The sequence below is a fragment of the Tursiops truncatus genome, chromosome 8, assembly GCF_011762595.2.
Source record: "Tursiops truncatus isolate mTurTru1 chromosome 8, mTurTru1.mat.Y, whole genome shotgun sequence".
Classification (NCBI taxonomy): Eukaryota; Metazoa; Chordata; class Mammalia; order Artiodactyla; family Delphinidae; genus Tursiops; species Tursiops truncatus.
The window spans coordinates 63,444,176-63,463,173 of record NC_047041.1 but is presented as its reverse complement, the minus strand read 5'-3'; the positions used below and the strand labels follow the sequence as shown (position 1 = coordinate 63,463,173).

General features: G+C 42.1%; 1 non-coding gene across 1 annotated transcript; it reads left to right on the top strand.

The window, feature by feature from the left end:
- The first annotated feature begins 2,521 nt into the window (after nucleotides 1-2,521).
- On the top strand, nucleotides 2,522-2,593 carry TRNAE-UUC (transfer RNA glutamic acid (anticodon UUC)). Its single transcript has one exon. It is a non-coding gene; the product is annotated as a tRNA-Glu (tRNA).
- The last annotated feature ends 16,405 nt before the right edge of the window (nucleotides 2,594-18,998 follow it).

Below are 18,998 nucleotides of genomic sequence, written 5' to 3'. Positions count from 1 at the left end.
TTTCTAAAATGATTTTGTCTGTTATTTCTAATTCTATTCATTCTAATTCAATGCCCAAACACATTGTGGTTGCTGGTGCTTGTATTTTGTTACCTAGTTTTGTTACAAATGTTGACCCTAGGTCTTAAATTTTTTAACTAGTTGCTCTGTCTGTTTTATATGTGGTGATTCAAGAAGATTCAAAATCTATACTATCCTGCTCCTTCCATCTTCTCACAGTTCAAATATGTATCATTTTTTAAATCAGAGCAAGGGTGGGGAACATTAGATATTCTGAAGTACATTTTACATTCCTTTTGTAATTTAACCATGGCAATAGAAACTTAGAATAAATTGGGTGAGACAAGGAAGAACACCCAACACATTTGCACTGATAATGTATGTAGCATTTTGCATACTCCTTTTTTATGAAATAATTTAGTATGTGCTTTTCATGTTTGGTACATAATCTTCATAGTGATCTTTTTAATGCCTTCAGAATATTCCACTGAGTAGAGGTACCAAAATTAACTCAGCCTGGCCCTTATCATTGGACACATGGGCTGTTCCCATTTTTCTGCTGCCTCACATGATGTTATCATAAATACATTTGTGCACTTAGCTTTTTTGTTTTTGTTGAATTATTTCCTATGATAGAATCCCAAGAGTGGGATTACTGGGTCAAGGGTAGGAACATCTCCCTGACTCTGGCAATCTATAATTTGAAAATATGTTTTGAGAATTATTTTTCTCATTATAGGGGAAAGGTTAAGACTCAGTTGTTGATGGTAAGGATCACATAAAGGAAATAGGACAATTTTCCAGGATCACTGCTATTCTATCCTTTCTCCCAGCTGTCAGTCTTTCCTGTTTATTTTATTCAACTTTCATTTTTCATTGATTTAACCAACATTTATAGAGGGCTTACTATGTGTCAGACACTGTTGTCTCTCACCCACGCTAGAGTGAACTCACAAGTATGTGTGGCGCTCTGCTCAATGACTGGAAGAAAGGGGCCCAATCCAGGTATGCCCTGGTCTATACTCTCTACAGCGATGAAGGCTACTGTGGCTCATCCTCAGCTGACCTGTCCTGAATGTCTGAGATTGCTCAAGAAACCCTAGAATCTTTTGCTTAGAGAGCTCTGGTACCAACAATCCATCCTCCCCCATAGGCAGGTTTAGCCCCATTCTAGAGTAGCTTTGAGAAAAGGTTGGACCCAAGCAATTGTAATTGCATTAGCTGATATAGTTGCTGATATAAAATAATCTTGTTATTTTATCCCCCAAAAGCTTGTAAGCTAGGACTAACCCCCAAGGTCTCCTAGTCACAACCTGACAGCTCTACTGATTCAGTTCATACCCCTGACTTTCAGCCTCAGTTTCCCTGTCTTTCCATTGCCCCCTGAAAACTGAATTTTGCCCTGAACTCAAGTTTCCATGGCGTGGGTTCTGGTTGTTCTTCTGAGTCTCTATCTACCCTGGCCAGGTTTCCCTCATAGAGGGGCTGGACCCTACTCCACAACTCCCAGACACTGGTTGAGTTTGTGTTCAATGGCCTGAGTATTGAAAACCAAGATTCTGCATGTATCTCTACTTTACACTCCATGGCTGCCCCCAAACGCTTGATGGAGCCCTGCAGTCACAAGCCCTGACCCACATCTAGCCTGACTCCACCACACCTCTGTAGTCCCCGCCAGGACCAGTGGACTCCCAGGACCCATCCCATCTAGTCCCTGTGCTGAGGAGCCTATATAACTCATGTCCAACCCTGTTGAGTTAATAATCATCTTCCCATCCACGATGTTTTACAAGAGAGGAACCCAAGGGCCAGAGAGGGAAAGTGACTTTGCAAAAGTCAATAGAAATTTTGTATCAGATCTAGGCCCAGAGCCCAAGGTTCCTCACTCCTAAGAGGAAACGAGTAAATGGAAGACCAGAGAAGAAATTTAGGAATAGATTACACAGCAAAAGTCTAATTACAAGTCCTGAGGGCCTCAGGATGGGGAAAGAGAGGCAGCAAAATAGGGGTGTGAAGTCAGGAAAGTAGCTAAATTGACTTTATGTGCAGCCCTAGACCATCAGATCGGATCTAGTTAAATACCTCTTGCATCTCCAGAATGTCCCAGGGATCTGAAGCAGGGTTGGGCCTATAAGTGCAGGTCAGGGGCTCACATACATAGGCCAAGGAAAAAGCAAGGGTAGAAAACTGAGGAAGGACATAGGGGCCAGGAACCAGACAGGGCCTGACACATATAGATGTTCAGGTAGTCCCTCACATCAGCTGGGACCTCCTTGCATCATGAAGATTAGGCAACCTTTGCTCAAAATACACACCACCAGGGTCTTTGGAAGTCGAAAGCTTTCTCTAGGATTTCTGTAAATGCTCAGGACACATAGATTCTCATGTCCTGCTTCCTCAGGGTAATGTTCTTTGAGTACAGTCTTTGTTTAGCACCATATCAATCTAGACACAAAATTTAGCCCTTTCATGGAAAAAAATTCATATGTACCATACATAAGATTAATATTTGTTTGGGAATTCCCTGGTGGTCCAGTGGTTAGGACTCGGCGCTTTCACTGCCGTGGCCCAGGTTCAATCCCTGGCTGGGGAAGTAAGATCCTGCAAGCCATGTGGCGCGGCCAAAAAATTAATATTTGCTTCAAATGTTGAGGGGGAGTCACAGGGAGGGAGTCTCATCACTCACTGTACAACAGACCGCCTAGGAATCCTCATTGCACATTCCTGCTGTCCTCAGGCCCTGCAGCCACCCCCTGATGATGGTTTTCTCTATTAGCCCCAATACCACAGCTTCCCACACTGCACCCACCCTCACATACTCCTCTGGTTTCTCTGTCTTCCTTCTCCCTTCTCTGTCCTCTGCTCTTTCCTCTTCCTGCCATCTCTCCAAAGTCAGAAACAAATTCCCTTCCCTGTCTCACCCAGAGAGGCTGGCGTAGGAGGTCAGTTGGGGCATATTCTTGCACACCCACTGCTTCTTCACCAAATTCTTTTCTCAAAGTTACTTCCCTCCCATAGAGGAATTCAAGTGCCAGATGTTAACGTAATTCAAATTTTTTCCACCTCAATATACATGTGTAAACAAGAAGTATGTAGAACTATTCTGATGCATAGTTCATGCCTGACAAGCGCTATGATTGTCCTGTTCAAAATGGACTGATAAGAAAGTTTAGAACATCCTGTCTGATTCAGGAGTGTGCCCGTGGCCGTGAAAGCTCAGCTGAATCCCAGAACTGAGCCTGGGAAAATTGGATTTGTCTTGTGCCCCTTGTGAAGACAGTTTACAAACCGCTGATACAGGAAAGACACCAAGAGTAGGGTGCTACTTTTTTAAAATGAGCCAAAAAGTAAGTAGTGCCTATGACACTTTCATAGAATCGTTCAAGGTTTTTCAATCCTGCATGGACTCTTAGAATATTCTCAGGTTGCAAACTTTGGGTTGAAATGTGATATCAATCTAGTTCCAAAAAAATGTGCAACAGTATCTCATATGATCAAACCAGGTGACCAGGTAAGCAATAAAGCTTCAAGATATGTGGTTTGTTCTACCTAGTGGTGTAAAACAACAACCAATTTATTATTCTCAAGGATTATATGGGTCAAGAATTCAGAAAGGGCATAGCAAGGACAGTTTGTATTTGTTCCACAATGTCTGGAACCTCAGCTGGGAAGTCTGAAAGGCTGGAAGGTTACTCAATGACTAGGTATTAGAATTATCTGAAGGCTCTTTCACTCATGTCTGTAACACTGGAACATCTACATGTGACCTCTCCATCTGGGATTCCTCATAGCATGGTGGTTAGGTTTTATGGTAAGAGGTCCTAAGGTGACCCCCAATGATCCCTACCTCCTGGTATTCACAACTTTGTGTAATCTCATCCCCTTGAGTAACTTCCTTCTAGCCAACAGAATATGGTACATTGATGGAACATTCCATCCGTGATTAAGTTACAGAAGATTGAGAATCAGATTCTCTCTCTCTTGCTCGCTTTGATGAAGAAAGCTGCCATGTTGAAGAGGCCCACATGGCAAGGAATTAAGGGTTATCCTGGCCAACAGCCAGTGAGGAATCACAGACTTCAATCCGATAATCCTCAAAGAACTGAATCCTGCCAACAACCATATAAATGACCTTGGAAGTGGATCCTTCCTCGTTTTCACCTTCAGATGAGACCCCAGCCCTGGTTGAAACCTTGACTGTAGCCTTGGGAGAGATCCTGCAGCAGAGGAGCAAGCCAAGCTGTGGTCAAATTCCTTACTCAGAGAAACAGAGATAATAAATGTGTGTTGTTTTAAACTGCTAAGTTTGGGGGTGATTTTTTACACAGCAACAGGTATCTAATATAGGTTCCAGGACTGAGCATCCCACAAGGACCAGCCAGAAATTGTATCACTTTTTATGACCTGGGCTCAGTCACATAACATTACTTCCCCACAAAGTCACAAGCCTGTCCAGATTCAAGAAGATGGAACATAGATCCCGTCTCTCAAAAGGAGGAATGTCAAAGTATCATCATGGGAACAGCATGGGGGAGGAGACATGGTATTGTGGCCATCTCTGGAGAACACAGCCTGCCTGCCACATGACTCTTTGGCCTTGTCCCATAGCAGGGCTTGAAGTGCTCATGTGTAAATTTTAAGAAAGATTTATTTTTTTGGTGCTATCTTGAAATGGAGGTTTTGTTTGTGCTCCTCCTGAAATATCTCCTCTGCTTTTAAGAAATGCCTAAACAATATCTCAGCATGTCACAAGATGAATGGGAATTGGCCCTCCTGCAACCAGAGAGACCTCAGAAACATAATTTCCAAGAATGTGACCAAATATCTGAAGTACAAGCTTCTCTCCCCTTAAGAATGACTCCTAATGAATTACAACATTGCCCTGGCTACATGTTCTGAAACATTCCAGCATTGCCCCATACTCCATGCCAGCGGAACAGAATCAGGACAGTGAAGGAGGAGAATGCAGTGGGGAGAACCAATGGACACTCAAGCCAGGCTGACTCCACGGGTGCTTCCACACCCCACAGACTCAAAGAACTGCTGAGCAAGAAGGCATCTTAGAAGTCGATCAGCTCAACTTACGCTAGTAATGATAGTAGCGCAGTTAATAAAACCTTACTGTAACAGCAAGTCCTTTACCACAGGATGACGTAGATTTTAGTATCCTGATGTAACTCAGACATGTCAAATTTTCAGTTTGTAAATTCCTGCCTCTGCTTAATGCCCCAGGCACTGTAGCTTAAGCCCCATCCCACTTGTCTTCAAGAAATCCAAGCTTTTACCAAGTTCCCCTGGGAATGCCTATGTGGCTCACCCATTTCTCCTGTACTTTCCACCTCTCCCATACTTTGCCTAGCCCCACATGGAGGATCCTGGGTCTGAACATCTGCCTCCCTCAAGATACAACTTTCCTAAGCCCAGTCACTGCTCTGCCCCAGCATAAGCTATACAGACCCTTCCCCTATTTTCTCATTGTGATAACACAGACTTAGAAGAGAATTACAACAGAGAGAAACTTAAAACCCAATATTTTTGCTCCAATTTCCCAGGCTCCACACTGGACTTCTATACCCTACTGCCCTACTGCTGCCATGGGGCAAGGGCCAGCCTGCTTCCCACAACGTGATACTCTTCATTCCCCAACTCCTTACAATCCAGATAAAAGATGTGGTTATTTCCCCACACTCCAATCCAAGGCCCATCCCCTTTGTCTTTATTTCGTGCTTTAGGATTGACCTTATTCCAGGAGGCCAGAGAATTGAAATGTCCGTTTCAGGGAAAACTCCAACTTCTAAATGATGTTAGAAAAAGCATTCTGACCATAGAATACCATGTATATGACACTACAGGCTAGACAATCTTGAGCCCCATAACACCCAGTTAAGTTTTTTTTCACATTCTCTCCTCTGACAAGAGTTTATGACCAGGGTGATACAGCCTTCCAGACATCCTCAATGTCTGAGCAACTGAGTTTCTACTATTTACTAGTTGAAAATGGCTCATCCATTTTCTAAAAGCAATAATAAACAGGCAGATGGCAGTCTAAATAGATACTGAGGAAATAAACACTGCTCCAAAAGAAACCCTTTGGAGAGATTAACTCTGTCTAATACAATGAAAATGTTTGACACAATTTTACTAACCATTTTAGGTTATTGGAGCCACAGAATATCAGACCCTCCCCATTCCAGCGTAAGATCTTTGCTCTACATTTGCTTGGCCCATAGGATGCACTTCCTAGACTTTTCCTTTTTAGGAGACAAAACTGCTTGTGAATTTTAAATCACAGTTCTTTTTCAATCTCAACTTATAGGGGCAGGACAGGTATAAAGATGCAGACATAGAGAATGGATTTGAGGACACGGGGAGGGGGAAGGGTAAGCTGGGACAAAGTGAGAGAGTGGCATGGACTTATATACACTACCAAATATAAAATAGATCGCTAGTGGGAAGCAGCCGTATAGCACAGGGAGATCAGCTCTGTGCTTTGTGACCACCTAGAAGGGAGCGATAGGGAGGGTGGGAGGGAGACACAAGAGGGAGGAGATATGAGGATATATGTATATGTATGGCTAATTCACTTTGTTATAAAGCAGAAACTAACACACCATTGTAAAGCAATTATACGTCAATAAAGATGTTAAAAAAAAACAAAAATCCAAAAATCTTTGGGTCCAATCTCAGTGAATTTCACCTTGTTGCACCAACTTTATGGATGGAGGAAACTGAGGTTTCGTGAAATCCAATAACTTGCCTGAATGACACCATTAGAAAGTGGGAGAGCTGAAATTTAGAACATTAACAGCCCTAGGTGCACTGGGACTTGCCACTATACCAGGCCACACTTGGTCTGAAAGGAAATGGTACGTATCACAAAAACATGCTGTGTGAAGACCAGCCAAGCATGCAACAAATGGGTCCCATTCGGCTTGGGATTACGGGCAGAACAAACAATAGAGCAGGTTTCAAAACGAACTTCCGTTTCCAGGATGAGAAGGAAACAGAGGGACATGAGCTCTTAGGAGACACCTGCAGAGAGCAGGGACTCAAGCCAGAGAAAGGGCGTAAAGAGCCTGAAAACAAGAAGCTGAAAAGAGGACGCTACATTCATTCTTCCATCCCACGGATTTTCACCAAATGAGTCCTTTGTGCCTGGTTTTGTGCTAAGCCACAGGCACATAACAATGAACAAGTCAGAGTTCCTGCCCTCCTACACAGTCTGGTAGAAGGGGCAAACAAGTAAATACAGAACCTGCATCCCGCTGATTCAAATGAAAGGGACATCCTGATTAAAATATCTATGACAACTCTGAGACTATTTGTGCCCAAGGACAGCAGGAGCCTGAATGGGTTGTCATTTCCTTTGTCTACCAACTCCGTTGTACCTGGAGTAGAATCCCTGGGGCCAGCTCTGGCTGGGCACCCAACGGGATCCCTCTAGACCTCTGGGCGGCTCAGCCTCCTTGCAAGCGTTTTACCCTGGAAAGGTCTGGACTTTGAGGTACAATGCGTGACTATGACCACTGTCAACAGGCAATGACACAAAGCAACCGTCATTTTTGGCAACAGCCAGTTGAGCAAAGGCTTAATTCAAAAGCCTCTTATAGTTTTTGTGAAAACAAATTACATCACTTGCTTACCCAGGAGTCTCCCAACCAGGCTAAAGAGTGTTTTCTTTTGGGAGTGGGCATGCGGGAACTCTGCATAGAGTGAAGTGGCACAAAAGTCTCCATATCTCAGAGGTTTGTCATGCTCTCAAGCAGAGCCCTTGGAAAACCCGCTTGGCAGGGAGGCAGACATTCTGAGAAGTCTCTGCATGCCAAGCCCTGTGCTGTGTTCAGGGAGATGCAGGAGGTCAGCTGAGGTCAATAGGGAAATAGACTTTTACTGAGAGACTTCCATGTGCCAGCTGCAGGGCCAGAATATTCAAGTACCTTATCTCATTCAATCATAACACGTGTGTGCTCAGCTCCAAACATCACCCTGGACCCACCTCAAGGCCAATACTTAACAAATCCACCTCTAAAGTAGTGGTTAGTGATACAGTGTTCACCACAGATTCCATGGGGACAGAGCCAGAACATTTACATTGCAGACCACTAGTAAATCTTAATACAACACCTGCATTTGTCTTCTCCCTCCTCTCCTCCCCAGTCTCTGTAATTTTCCTGTAACAGGATTCTTCCTCTCTCCCTCTGTCTCTCTCCTTATATACACAGCTTCTTAAAAGTCCCCTCCATCTCTCTCCCTGTGACTTGCCTAACCCCATACACAGAAGCCTAATAGTTAGCCAAAAAGCAAGAATATCATATTCCTCAAGCAGGACCCTTGTGAGTTTCACTTTGTCTCATTCATTCACTTAACAAATAGTTATCAAGTGCCCAGCACTGTTTTGGGTCCAGGGGATTAGCAGTGAACATGATAGACAAAAATATCTGCCCTCATATAGTTTCCATAATCTTATAGCAACACATTTTTATCTATAAGAAAACTGAGGTTCGTGGTCAGTTGATCCCACAGAGTCAGACACCTGGAGCCCAGGGACAAAATCCAGCCCAGAAAAAGTAGCTCTCAGGACCTATGCAGGTTCTCAGGTGCCCAGCTAGCACCGTGGGGTTTGTGGTGAGACTGGGTGCCTAGAGCCTGGAGAACTAGGTATGGGTGTCATGTTACAAGAACAGCACTTGGAAACAAGTAAGTCTGGGTTCAAGTTCCAGCTCAACTACCTACTTGGACTAGTTACTTAATCCTCTTTAAGTCTCCTTATTCCCATCTGTAAAATGGGGATACAAATTAAACTTACCTTATAGACTGTGATACACACACACACACACACACACACACACACACACACACACACGGTATCTAGCACATAGTAAGCTCTATAAATATTTGTTATTGTTTATTTATTTATTCACTTACTTTCGTTATTATTATTAGGGGGGACAATGGACTACATCGTAGTAGACCCTCACAACTTGTCAACCCAGCATCCTTCTTTTTCTTCTGGGAACAGACTTTCTCATAATCACCTCCCCACATGTTCCTAACCTTCTGACCAACCAACTCTCCCCCTGAGGTTTTCATGGAAGCCATCATGTTAGTACAATATGACCCCTCCCTCAGACATTGAACAAAGCCGGACTAATCAGAATTCTTCCCCAGGAAGTTTGCAACCGGGACAGGAAAGAGGTATCAGTCTCCCTCCAGGGAGACTATTGCTATTGCTCTTAGCAGCCATGTTTTCAGCCACATGGACTGAAGAGCAGTAAGGACCAGTCTGCAATAAGAACATGGAATGAAACTTATGTGCAGAGAGAAGCAGAAATGAGATATGGGGAGCTGTTCCAGCATTTGAGAGCCTGGTTCCACTTTTTTCTTGAGGACCAACTGAGATCTTGTCTTTGAGTTCCAGGAGACAATTTTCTAAGTAAATTCCTTGTTTTTCTCAAGCTGCTTGGATGTGGGATTCTATTCTTTGCCATTAATAAGAACCCTAATTAAATACAGGTCTAATCCAGCAGACTTGGCCTTGATAATGGGTAACACAAGCCTCTTAAAGTCTTCTCTCTAGGAAAATCCAATTTCCCCTTAATAGTCAGGTCAAATATCCCCAGCCAGTTTAGTAACCCCCTTCTTTTCCTGTTGTTTCATTGGCATGAGGAGCTTGAAGTGGCCAGGTGGTAGTCTTCACTTCCAGTTTAATGGTACCATTGAGGTGTTCCCTGAAGGAAACATTCCTCCCTTGGGAGATAAGACTTCTAGACCAGCAGAGCCTAAAATGATAAAAATAGAAAGCAAAAATTTCACTAGTGGACCTCTAAATATGATAGTAAGAGGAACCTCTCCCACTTCCACAGCTTGATTCCTGGACCCATAAAAACTGGCTACAGGAGAAATAGCAACATAAGTTGGTCACTAATTTAGAGTATATATACATCCTGGAGGATATTGCCCCGGCTCTGCAAGATGTTTCCACCCAGCTGGCACTGTAATTAAGCCTTCAGAAGAACATACCACCACTTTATCAGGGCAGCTCCTTCAAGGTGATGGACAACGTTGCAAGACCAGTGAATTCCATGAATGTGAGCCCATTGCCACACATCATTTGCAGTGAGTTCCCTGGTCAGAAGCAATGCTTTGTGAAATACCATGTGAATAACACAATCTATAAATCCCTGGATAGTGGTTTTGGTAGAAACACTGTGAATAGGGAAGGCAAATCTGTAGCCAGGGTAAGTGTCTGTTTCACTGAGAGCAAAGTTCGGTCCCTTCCATGATGGAAGTGATATTTTGTAATCAAACTTCTACCACATGTGACTGGTGCTCCCAGGGAATGGTGCCATAATGAATGCTCAGTGTTGGTCTCTGCTATTAGCAGGTTGAACGTTCGCCAGTGATGATTGGAAATCCACGTTGCTCAGTCCATGAATAACCTCCATGGACCACTTTGTTTGGTTTCCACTGGACTAAGACAGGAGTGGCTGAGGAAAGAAGCTAACAGATGTCCACAGGCATGTTATCTCATCCACCTGCTTATTAAGATCCTCTTCTGATGAGGTTTCTGTTTGGTAAGCATTCACATGGGACAGAATATCTTAGCACTATGTTCATATTCAGAGAGTTCTAGCCACAGACCTCTTTCTCAGACCTTGTCATCAATTCTCCAATCACGATCCTTCTAAGTTTTGACCATCTAAGCAAACCATTAGCCCCAGAGTCAATATAAATCCATACTTTTGCCCACTGGGAGAATTTTCCTTCACTCCTACCTTTGGAAGCCATCCATCATGGCAGGCCTACAGTGTGGCAACCATCCACTTTTGGATAGCACCAGCATATTGTACAGACCCATCTTTAAACCAGGCTTGGAATTTTTCCTTGTCAGCCAACTTGTCATAGGAAACTCCCCAAGAAGCCACAGATTCGGGTTGAGAGGGAAAAGGCAATGTGATAAGAACACGGGCCATAGGCATCTGTGTCATTTTCTTACACAACTTATTTGTGCCTTCAGAACTTGCTTGAGCCTGATCTCATACATACCATTTCCATTTAATGATGGAATGCTGCTGTGAATGCCCAATTTTATGGCCTGGAGGGTCAGACAACATTCAGTTCATGATGGGCAACTTAGGTTGCATGGTAACTTGACTCGTGGTCAAGCATTCAGTCTCTACCAAGGCCCACTTACAACCTAGAAACTGTTTCTCCAGAGAATAGCTGTCTTCAGAAAATGGTAAGCTTGCTCCAGAATCTTAATAGTCTGGGCTATGATTCACCCACAGGAGACGCTAAAGTGTCCCTACCTGCCACAGGCACTTCAAGCACAACTGGATGCTGTGTTATACAGCCCAGGTGGTAGAGTGGTTTGCATGGCAGTCTAGATCTGAGGCAGAGTCTTCTCTTGTTTGGGGTCCCACTCCAAATTGGCAGCTTTTTGAGTTTTTCAGTAAATTAGTGAGAGTTGCATGTCCAAATGAGTTACATGTTGCCTCCAAAACCTAAAGAGACCCTAGAGGTATTGTACCTCTTTCTAAGTGGTGGAAGGGACCAGATACAGCAACTTTTTCTTTGCTTTGGTAAAGATAACTCACTGTGCTCCAGATCGCTGGACCTCTAGAAATTTTACCAAGATGGCAAGCCCCTGGATTTTTGTGGTGTTTATTCCCCATCCTGTGGTTGAATCTGTGTTTCCAGTGTATCTAGAGTAGTTCCTACTTCCTGCTTACCAGGAAGCAGGATAAAATCAGCATGATGTCATCCATCTGATGAACTGGGATGATTCAGAATGGAAAGGCAATCAAAATTTTGGAACAAAATTATGACATAGGGCTGGAGAGTTGATACATCCCTGAAGTAGGATAGTGAAGGGATATTGTTGGTCCTGCCAACTAAAGGCAAACTGCTTCTGATGGGCTTTCTTAACAAGTATAAAGAAAAAAACATTCAGATGAACAGCTGCATACCAAGTGTGTTAAATTTTTCCAGCAATGAAACTACATCTGTAACAAACACCTGATTAGATTTACAATAATTCACTGTCATTCTTCAAGATGCATCTGTCATGAAGTTGGTATTGTTATACACATTTACAGATGAAAAGATAAAACCACAAAGATGTTCAGACTCTATTAAGGTGAAGAGCCTAGATTTGAACGCAGCATCTATTCGGCTTTGTCATTATCCTATCACAGTCTTTATACCATGATTGCTCCCATTTGGGGCATGCAATCACCTTTGATCTAAGTCCTGTAAAGACCTACCAAACCCTGTAGAGACTATGAGAGAATTAGTTATCAGAAAAGAAATGCTGTTCCCAGAAGACTTAGAGGAAGTGCCTGATAGAGGTACTGATTACACAGTAGTTATTGATTACACAGACCTTGTCTTTATCAAGGTTTATCTGTGTCTCTCTGTAGTAGATGTTATAGATAAGTAAACAGATAATTACAGTGCAGTGTGGTTAAGTGCGATGATAAGAACAAGTTCTGTAGAACAAGTAGGAGGTGCCCTTGTGGAGTGTGGGAGTCAAGAGACGTTTTCTGAGAGGACACGATACTTGAACTGAGACGGATCAGGAGTTAGGCAGAAAAAGTGAGGCAGGGCAAAGGCTGGGACAAGGAGAAGAAACTAGTAGACGGGGCAGCAAATGCCAAGGCCCTGAGATGACAGCGAACACAATGGACTCATTCAGTAAGTCTGGACCTTAGAACGTAAAGGAGGGAAGGACAAGCAATGAGGCTGGGGGAATTCCCTGGCAGTCCAGTGGTTAGGACTTTGCGCTTTCACTGCTGAGGGGGAAGGCTCAATTCCGGGTTGGGGAACTAAGATCCAGGGGTGGCCAAAAAAAAAGACAGACGAGGCTGGAAGGCCAAGCACTGGCCAGATCATGACAGAACTTATAAGCTTTGTTAAAGAGCTTATATTTTATCCTGAGGATGATAGGGAGTCATTGAAGAGTTTTAAGCAGAGAGATAGCATGACAGTTTTACATTTTAGAGGTATTATTAAAGCTACAGAGTGAAGACAGGGGAATGGGAAGCTACTGCAGTAGTTGACAGAGAAGACAATGGCCTAAACTAGGAGGCAGCAAGGAGGATGGAGAGAAGTGGGTTGACTAGAGACACAGTTGATAGACTGTTTGACGGATGTGAAAGAGAGGAGCTGGGGATTACATTCAGCAATTAGGAGGGTTTGTGAGAATTATGGTGCCATTCTCTGCAATAGGGAATACAGTTTAGGGATAAAATGTTATGGAACATCCAAGTGGTAATGTCTGAAAGGCCATAGGAGTCTGGAGCATATGTAAAACAAATTTAGACTGAGCCTCAAATATGGGAGCCATTCAGCATATGGTGATAACTAGAGCTCAGGAAGAATGTGTAGAGTGAGACCATAAGAGGAAAATGAAATATTAATGGTGAAATCCCAACGGGAAATTCAGTAGAAATTGTTGGGAGGAGGAATCCATGCCAACTGAAGGTCTGGGGAAAAAATTCCACAGAAAGGGAATTCACTTTAGAGCATAGGTATTCAGGATTAAGTGTTCAAAGTATCACAGCTAACCATAATAGTTAATATTTATTGGACATTTACTATGTACTAGGCATATTTCTAATTGTTTTACATTTATTATCTCCTTTAATCCTCACAATAATATCACTATTTTATAGATGAGAAAACTGAGGCATAGAGATTTAGTAATATGCCCCAAGGCACATAAGATATTATTGACATATAACATTATATTTATTTCAGGTGTACAACATAATGATATGATATTTGTATATATTGTGAAATGATCTCCTCAATAAGTCTAGTTAACATGCATCACCATACATAGTTACAAAAAATTTTTTTCTTGTGATCAGAATTTTTAAGATCTACTCTCTTGGCAACTTTCAAATATACTATACAGTATTATTAACCATAGTCATCACGCTGTACATTACATCTCCATGACATTTATTTTATAGCCGGAAGTTTGTACTTTTTAACCCCCTTCACCCACTTCGCCCATTTCGCTCACACCAACCTTGCCTCTGGCAACCACTAATCTGTCCTCTGTACTCATGAGGGTGTGGGTTTTTTTGGATGCCTTGTATAAATAAAAGCATACGTGGTATTTGTTTTTCTCTGACTTATTTCACTAAGCATAATGCCTTCAAAGTCCATCCATGTTGTCACAAATGGCAAGATTTCATTCTTTCTTATTGGCAAATAATATTCCATTGTACATATATCCTACATCTTCTTTATCCACTCATCCATCCAAAGGGCTGTTTTCATTCCTTTGGATAAGTACCCAGAAGTGGAACTCATATGATATTCTATTTTTAATTGGTTCCACAGAGGCTGCACCAATTTACATTCCCACCAACAATGCACAAGGGTTCCCTTTTCTCCACATTCTCACTGAAACTTGTTGTTTCTAGTCTGCAGAGTTGGCATTTGAACCCATGCTTTCTCATTCTAGAACTTGTAATGCAATGCCTCCTCCCGTGAGAAACAAATTACTGTTTATTTTACAAGTCACGTTGTAAAGTCTCAACATTTAATACTCTGTGGCACAGGAGTCCTCACTCTGAAGCTAGGTCTTTTCAACAGAGGAATACTTTTATATACATTTTTTAGATATGCTATCAACTGTAGCAGGACTGCCGAAAATGTTATCGTGTGGCAATTTCAACCTCTCCTTGTTCTCAAAGCGATTTGCACCTTAAAAACATAAACCAAAAAAGATGATGGTTCTTCAAAAGACATGACCCTCGCAACTGAAACTTGAGGCAAGAACTCAGAGGGCTTTAGTACACAAAACATAAGGATTGCCTTACATTGATGCCCAGCGACATCATTGTCAACATTTTCTGTCTCATAGTTAAATGATTAATCATGGTCAAAAAGTTGTATGCAATTTTTAAACACCTGAAGTAGAAGATTAGACTGTATCAGTGAAATATGTTTTTCTAGAAGGGAGAAGTAGTTTGGATGCTAAAATATTGACATTCCGCAGATGTTCTAATGGTTTATGTAGAAAGGAAGTTAATTGACATTAGTACTGTCCTGATCTTTCCAGGCTCTCTGGCAATGTCACTTCTCAGGCCCCACTTGAACAGCCTCTAGAGGATTTTTATAATAAAAAACGAATATACATTGGTACATGCAGACAGGAAATTTGGGCCCCTTGCTGTTGTGGCCTGTTGCGGAGCACAGGCTCCAGACGCGCAGGCTCAGCGGCCATGGCTCACGGGCCCAGCCGCTCCACGGCATGCGGGATCTTCCCGGACCGGGGCATGAACCCGTGTCCCCTGCATCAGCAGGCAGACTCTCAACCACTGTGCCACCAGGGAAGCCCCAGACAGGAAATTTTGAAAGTGGCACAGCACCATGAGGATTGTGTTTGCCCTAGAGACAGCAGTAGCAATGGAGCTGATTGGAGATGGGGGAATTTATATGCTTCTATTATTTAAATATAGTTTTGACACGTGTATTGTAACAATAGCATCCACCTGTGAATAACAACAACAAAACAAAAACAAAAAAACAGTGGCTTAAAAAAACACTGGTTCTGGGCTTCCCTGGCGGCGCAGTGGTTGAGAGTCCGCCTGCCGATGCAGGGGACGCGGGTTCGTGCCCCGGTCCGGGAAGATCCCACATGCCGCGGAGCGGCTAGGTCCGTGAGCCATGGCCACTCAGCCTGCGCGTCCGGAGCCTGTGCTCTGCAACAGGAGAGGCCACAACAGTGAGAGGCCCGCGTACCGCAAAAAAAAAACAAAAAACACTGGTTCTCAAACTTGGCTGCACATTGGAATCCCCTGGGGAATTTTAAATATTACAGAATCTCAGGTCCCATCACCAGAAATTCCCATCCAACTGGTGGTATAAAGGGTCATGTAAACATTGGGTGAGTTAAGCCTCCACAGGTGATTCTAATGGGCAGCTAAGTTTGAGAGTCAGTTTACTGGTGTAAAGAAGTAAAGGATTTTTTTTCACATAACACAAAATCCAGAAGTGGGTGGACCAGAACCAGCCCAGTTGCTAAAGGATGTCATGATGAAATCAGGCTTCACCGTTCTCAGCTTACACTTCTCATTCTCTTCGTAACAAAAGGGCTGCTGTCTCCAGGCATTGTATCTAAGCTCCAGGCTAGAAGTCAGAAGGGCAAAAATCTTCTCCTCACGTATCTTTGCCTTTCTATTCAGAAATGGAACCCCACTGCAAGGACTTCTGGGAACTCCTCATGAACCCAGACTGTATTTCATGGCCACCTCCAGTTTTAATGAGATCTTGGAATTTATGTATTTTGCTTTCCAGCCTCTACAGTAAAGGAAAGGAGAAAGTGGTTTCAATGGTTATTAAGTGAACCAATCTACAGCATCTGCAAAGTATGGCTGTATCACTTTTGTAATTTTTATAAAATGTAAATATAGTAGTACAAAGACAGTAAGTATAATGGCATAATGACATACCTGGGAGCACTTTCATCATAACCTGACCTGTCCACCACTCTATTTTCCACTTATATAACTGTCTAAACCCCAAACCTCTCTACTACTTTTTCTGAGGCTATATTAATAAGTTAATATAGCAGCCTTTTCAAGTCCCAAAGTCTCATTCCGGTAGAAAAGAAGCAGTCATTAGCCTAAGCCCGGTGAGTGGAATGACCACAAAATCCTCCCCAAAGTCCTGGCCTCCTTTTGCTTGATAGTCTCCAAAATAAATTTCATTTCTCTACTGACCTGAAGTTCACATTAAACTCTTTGCTGCCAAGGGTTTGAATTACTGCAGATATGTCCCTTGGGTTTATCCCAGTTGAATTAATAACCAGCGTCCCCACCATAATCTCTTGTTTGGCAGTTGCTCTTATTCCACACAACCTCCCTCCTGAACTCAAGACTCATGATGTCCAACGCCTGCTGGACAAGAACATCTTAATGGCCCACAAGCAAATCAAACTTGGTATATCATCGTGATCTCATGATGTCCCCCCAGCCCAAGCTCCTGCATTCCCCTTCTCAGTGAATGGGCAAGTCCAGTGATCAAGTCGTTCAGACTACAAAGTCTCAGAACTGTGCCCAAATCCTCTTTTCTTTATTTCGTACATCCAATCAGTTAAATCCTTTCAGTTGTACCACATATATGCTCTCTGACCTGTCCCTTCTCCTCTAATTCAGGCCCAATTCCTCTTCTACCTGGATTATATAGCAAAAATCACTCAAATGTCCTGAGGGTAGCAAACCTTGCACCTTCAAGAAATGGAAACAAAAGCCAGTGGGGTTGAAGCATTAAGAGCAAAGAGGAGAGTGTCAGGAGATGAGGTCAGCAAGGCAGGCTGGGTCCAGATCCCAAAGGGCTGTGTAAGTCATATTAAAGAGTGTGATTTTTTTTCTTCCAGTTTTTTTGAGATATAATTGACATACAGCATTGTATAAGTTTTAGGGTGCACAGCATAAAGATTTGAAGTGCATACACCATGAAGTGATTACCACAACAAGTTCAGTAAACATCTATCATTTCATATGAAAAGAAAAGAAAAAGAAAAAATATTTTTCCCTTGGGGTGAGAACTTTTAGGATTTACTCTCTTAACAACTTTCAGATGTAACATACAGCTGTGTTAATCATATTTATCATGTTGTACAATACATCCTTAGTATTTATTTATCTTATAACTGGAGGTTTGTAACTTTTGACCACCTTCATCTAATTCCCCCTCCGCCATCCCCGCACCTCTGGTAACCATGAATCTGATCTCTTTTTCTACGAGTTTTGTCTGTTTGTTTTTGAAGTATAATTGACCTATAACACTATGTTAGTTACTGGTGCATGACATAGTGACTCCATATTTCTGTACATTACAAACTGTTCACCGTGATAAGTCTAGTTACCGTCTGTCACCATATGAAGATATCGTATTATTACTGACTATATTCCCCACACTGCACATTTTATCCCCATGACTCATTTATTTTATAACTGAAAGTTTGTACCTCTTAATTTCCCCATCTATTTCTTTCCTTCCTCCACTCCTCTCCCATCTGGCAACCACCTGTTTGTTCTCTGAATCTATGACTCTGCTTCTGTTTTGTTATGTTTGTTCATTTGTTTTGTTTTTCAGATTCCACATATAATTGAAATCATACAGTGTTTGTCTTTCTCTAGATTTTTTAATTCAATAATTGTGATGGTATATTACTCAGCCATAAAAAAGAATGAAATAATGCCATTTGTAGCAACATGGATGGACCTAGAGAATATCATACTAAGTGAAGTAAGTCAGACAAAGACAAATATCATATGATATCACTTATATGTGTAATCTTTAAAAAATGTTACAAATGAACTCGTTTACAGAACAGAAATAGACTCACAGACATTGAAAACAAACTTACGGTTACCTAAGGGGAAAGTCGGGGGGAGGATAAATTAGGAGTTTGAGACTAACAGATACATACTACTATATATAAAATAAGCAACAAGGACCTACTGTATAGCATAGGGAACTATATTCAATATCTTATAGTAACCTATAATGGAAAAGAATCTGTAAAAGAATACATAACTGAATCACTTTGCTGTACACCTGAAAATAACACAACACTGTAAATCAACTATACATTAATTTAAAAAATTAAAATTGAAATAATAATAATTGTGATGGTAAGCCATTGCAAGGCTTGCCAATGGAGTGGTGCCAATTTAATATACTCCATCTAACTCACCCTTCGCACTGGTCCCAAATCACTCTTGTAAAACATAGGTCAAATTATACTGAAAAATACATAGTACCCAGAATTCCAGTGTAATCATGAGAAAAACAACAGCCAGATTCCAATTGAAAAGCATCCTATAATATTCCTGACCAATACTCCTCAAATTGTCAAGGTTACTGAGAAGAAGAAAGTCTGAGAAACTGTCACAGACAAGAGGAGCCTAAGGAAGCATGACAATTAAATGTAATGTGGTGTTCTGGATGGGATCCTGGAACAGAAAAAA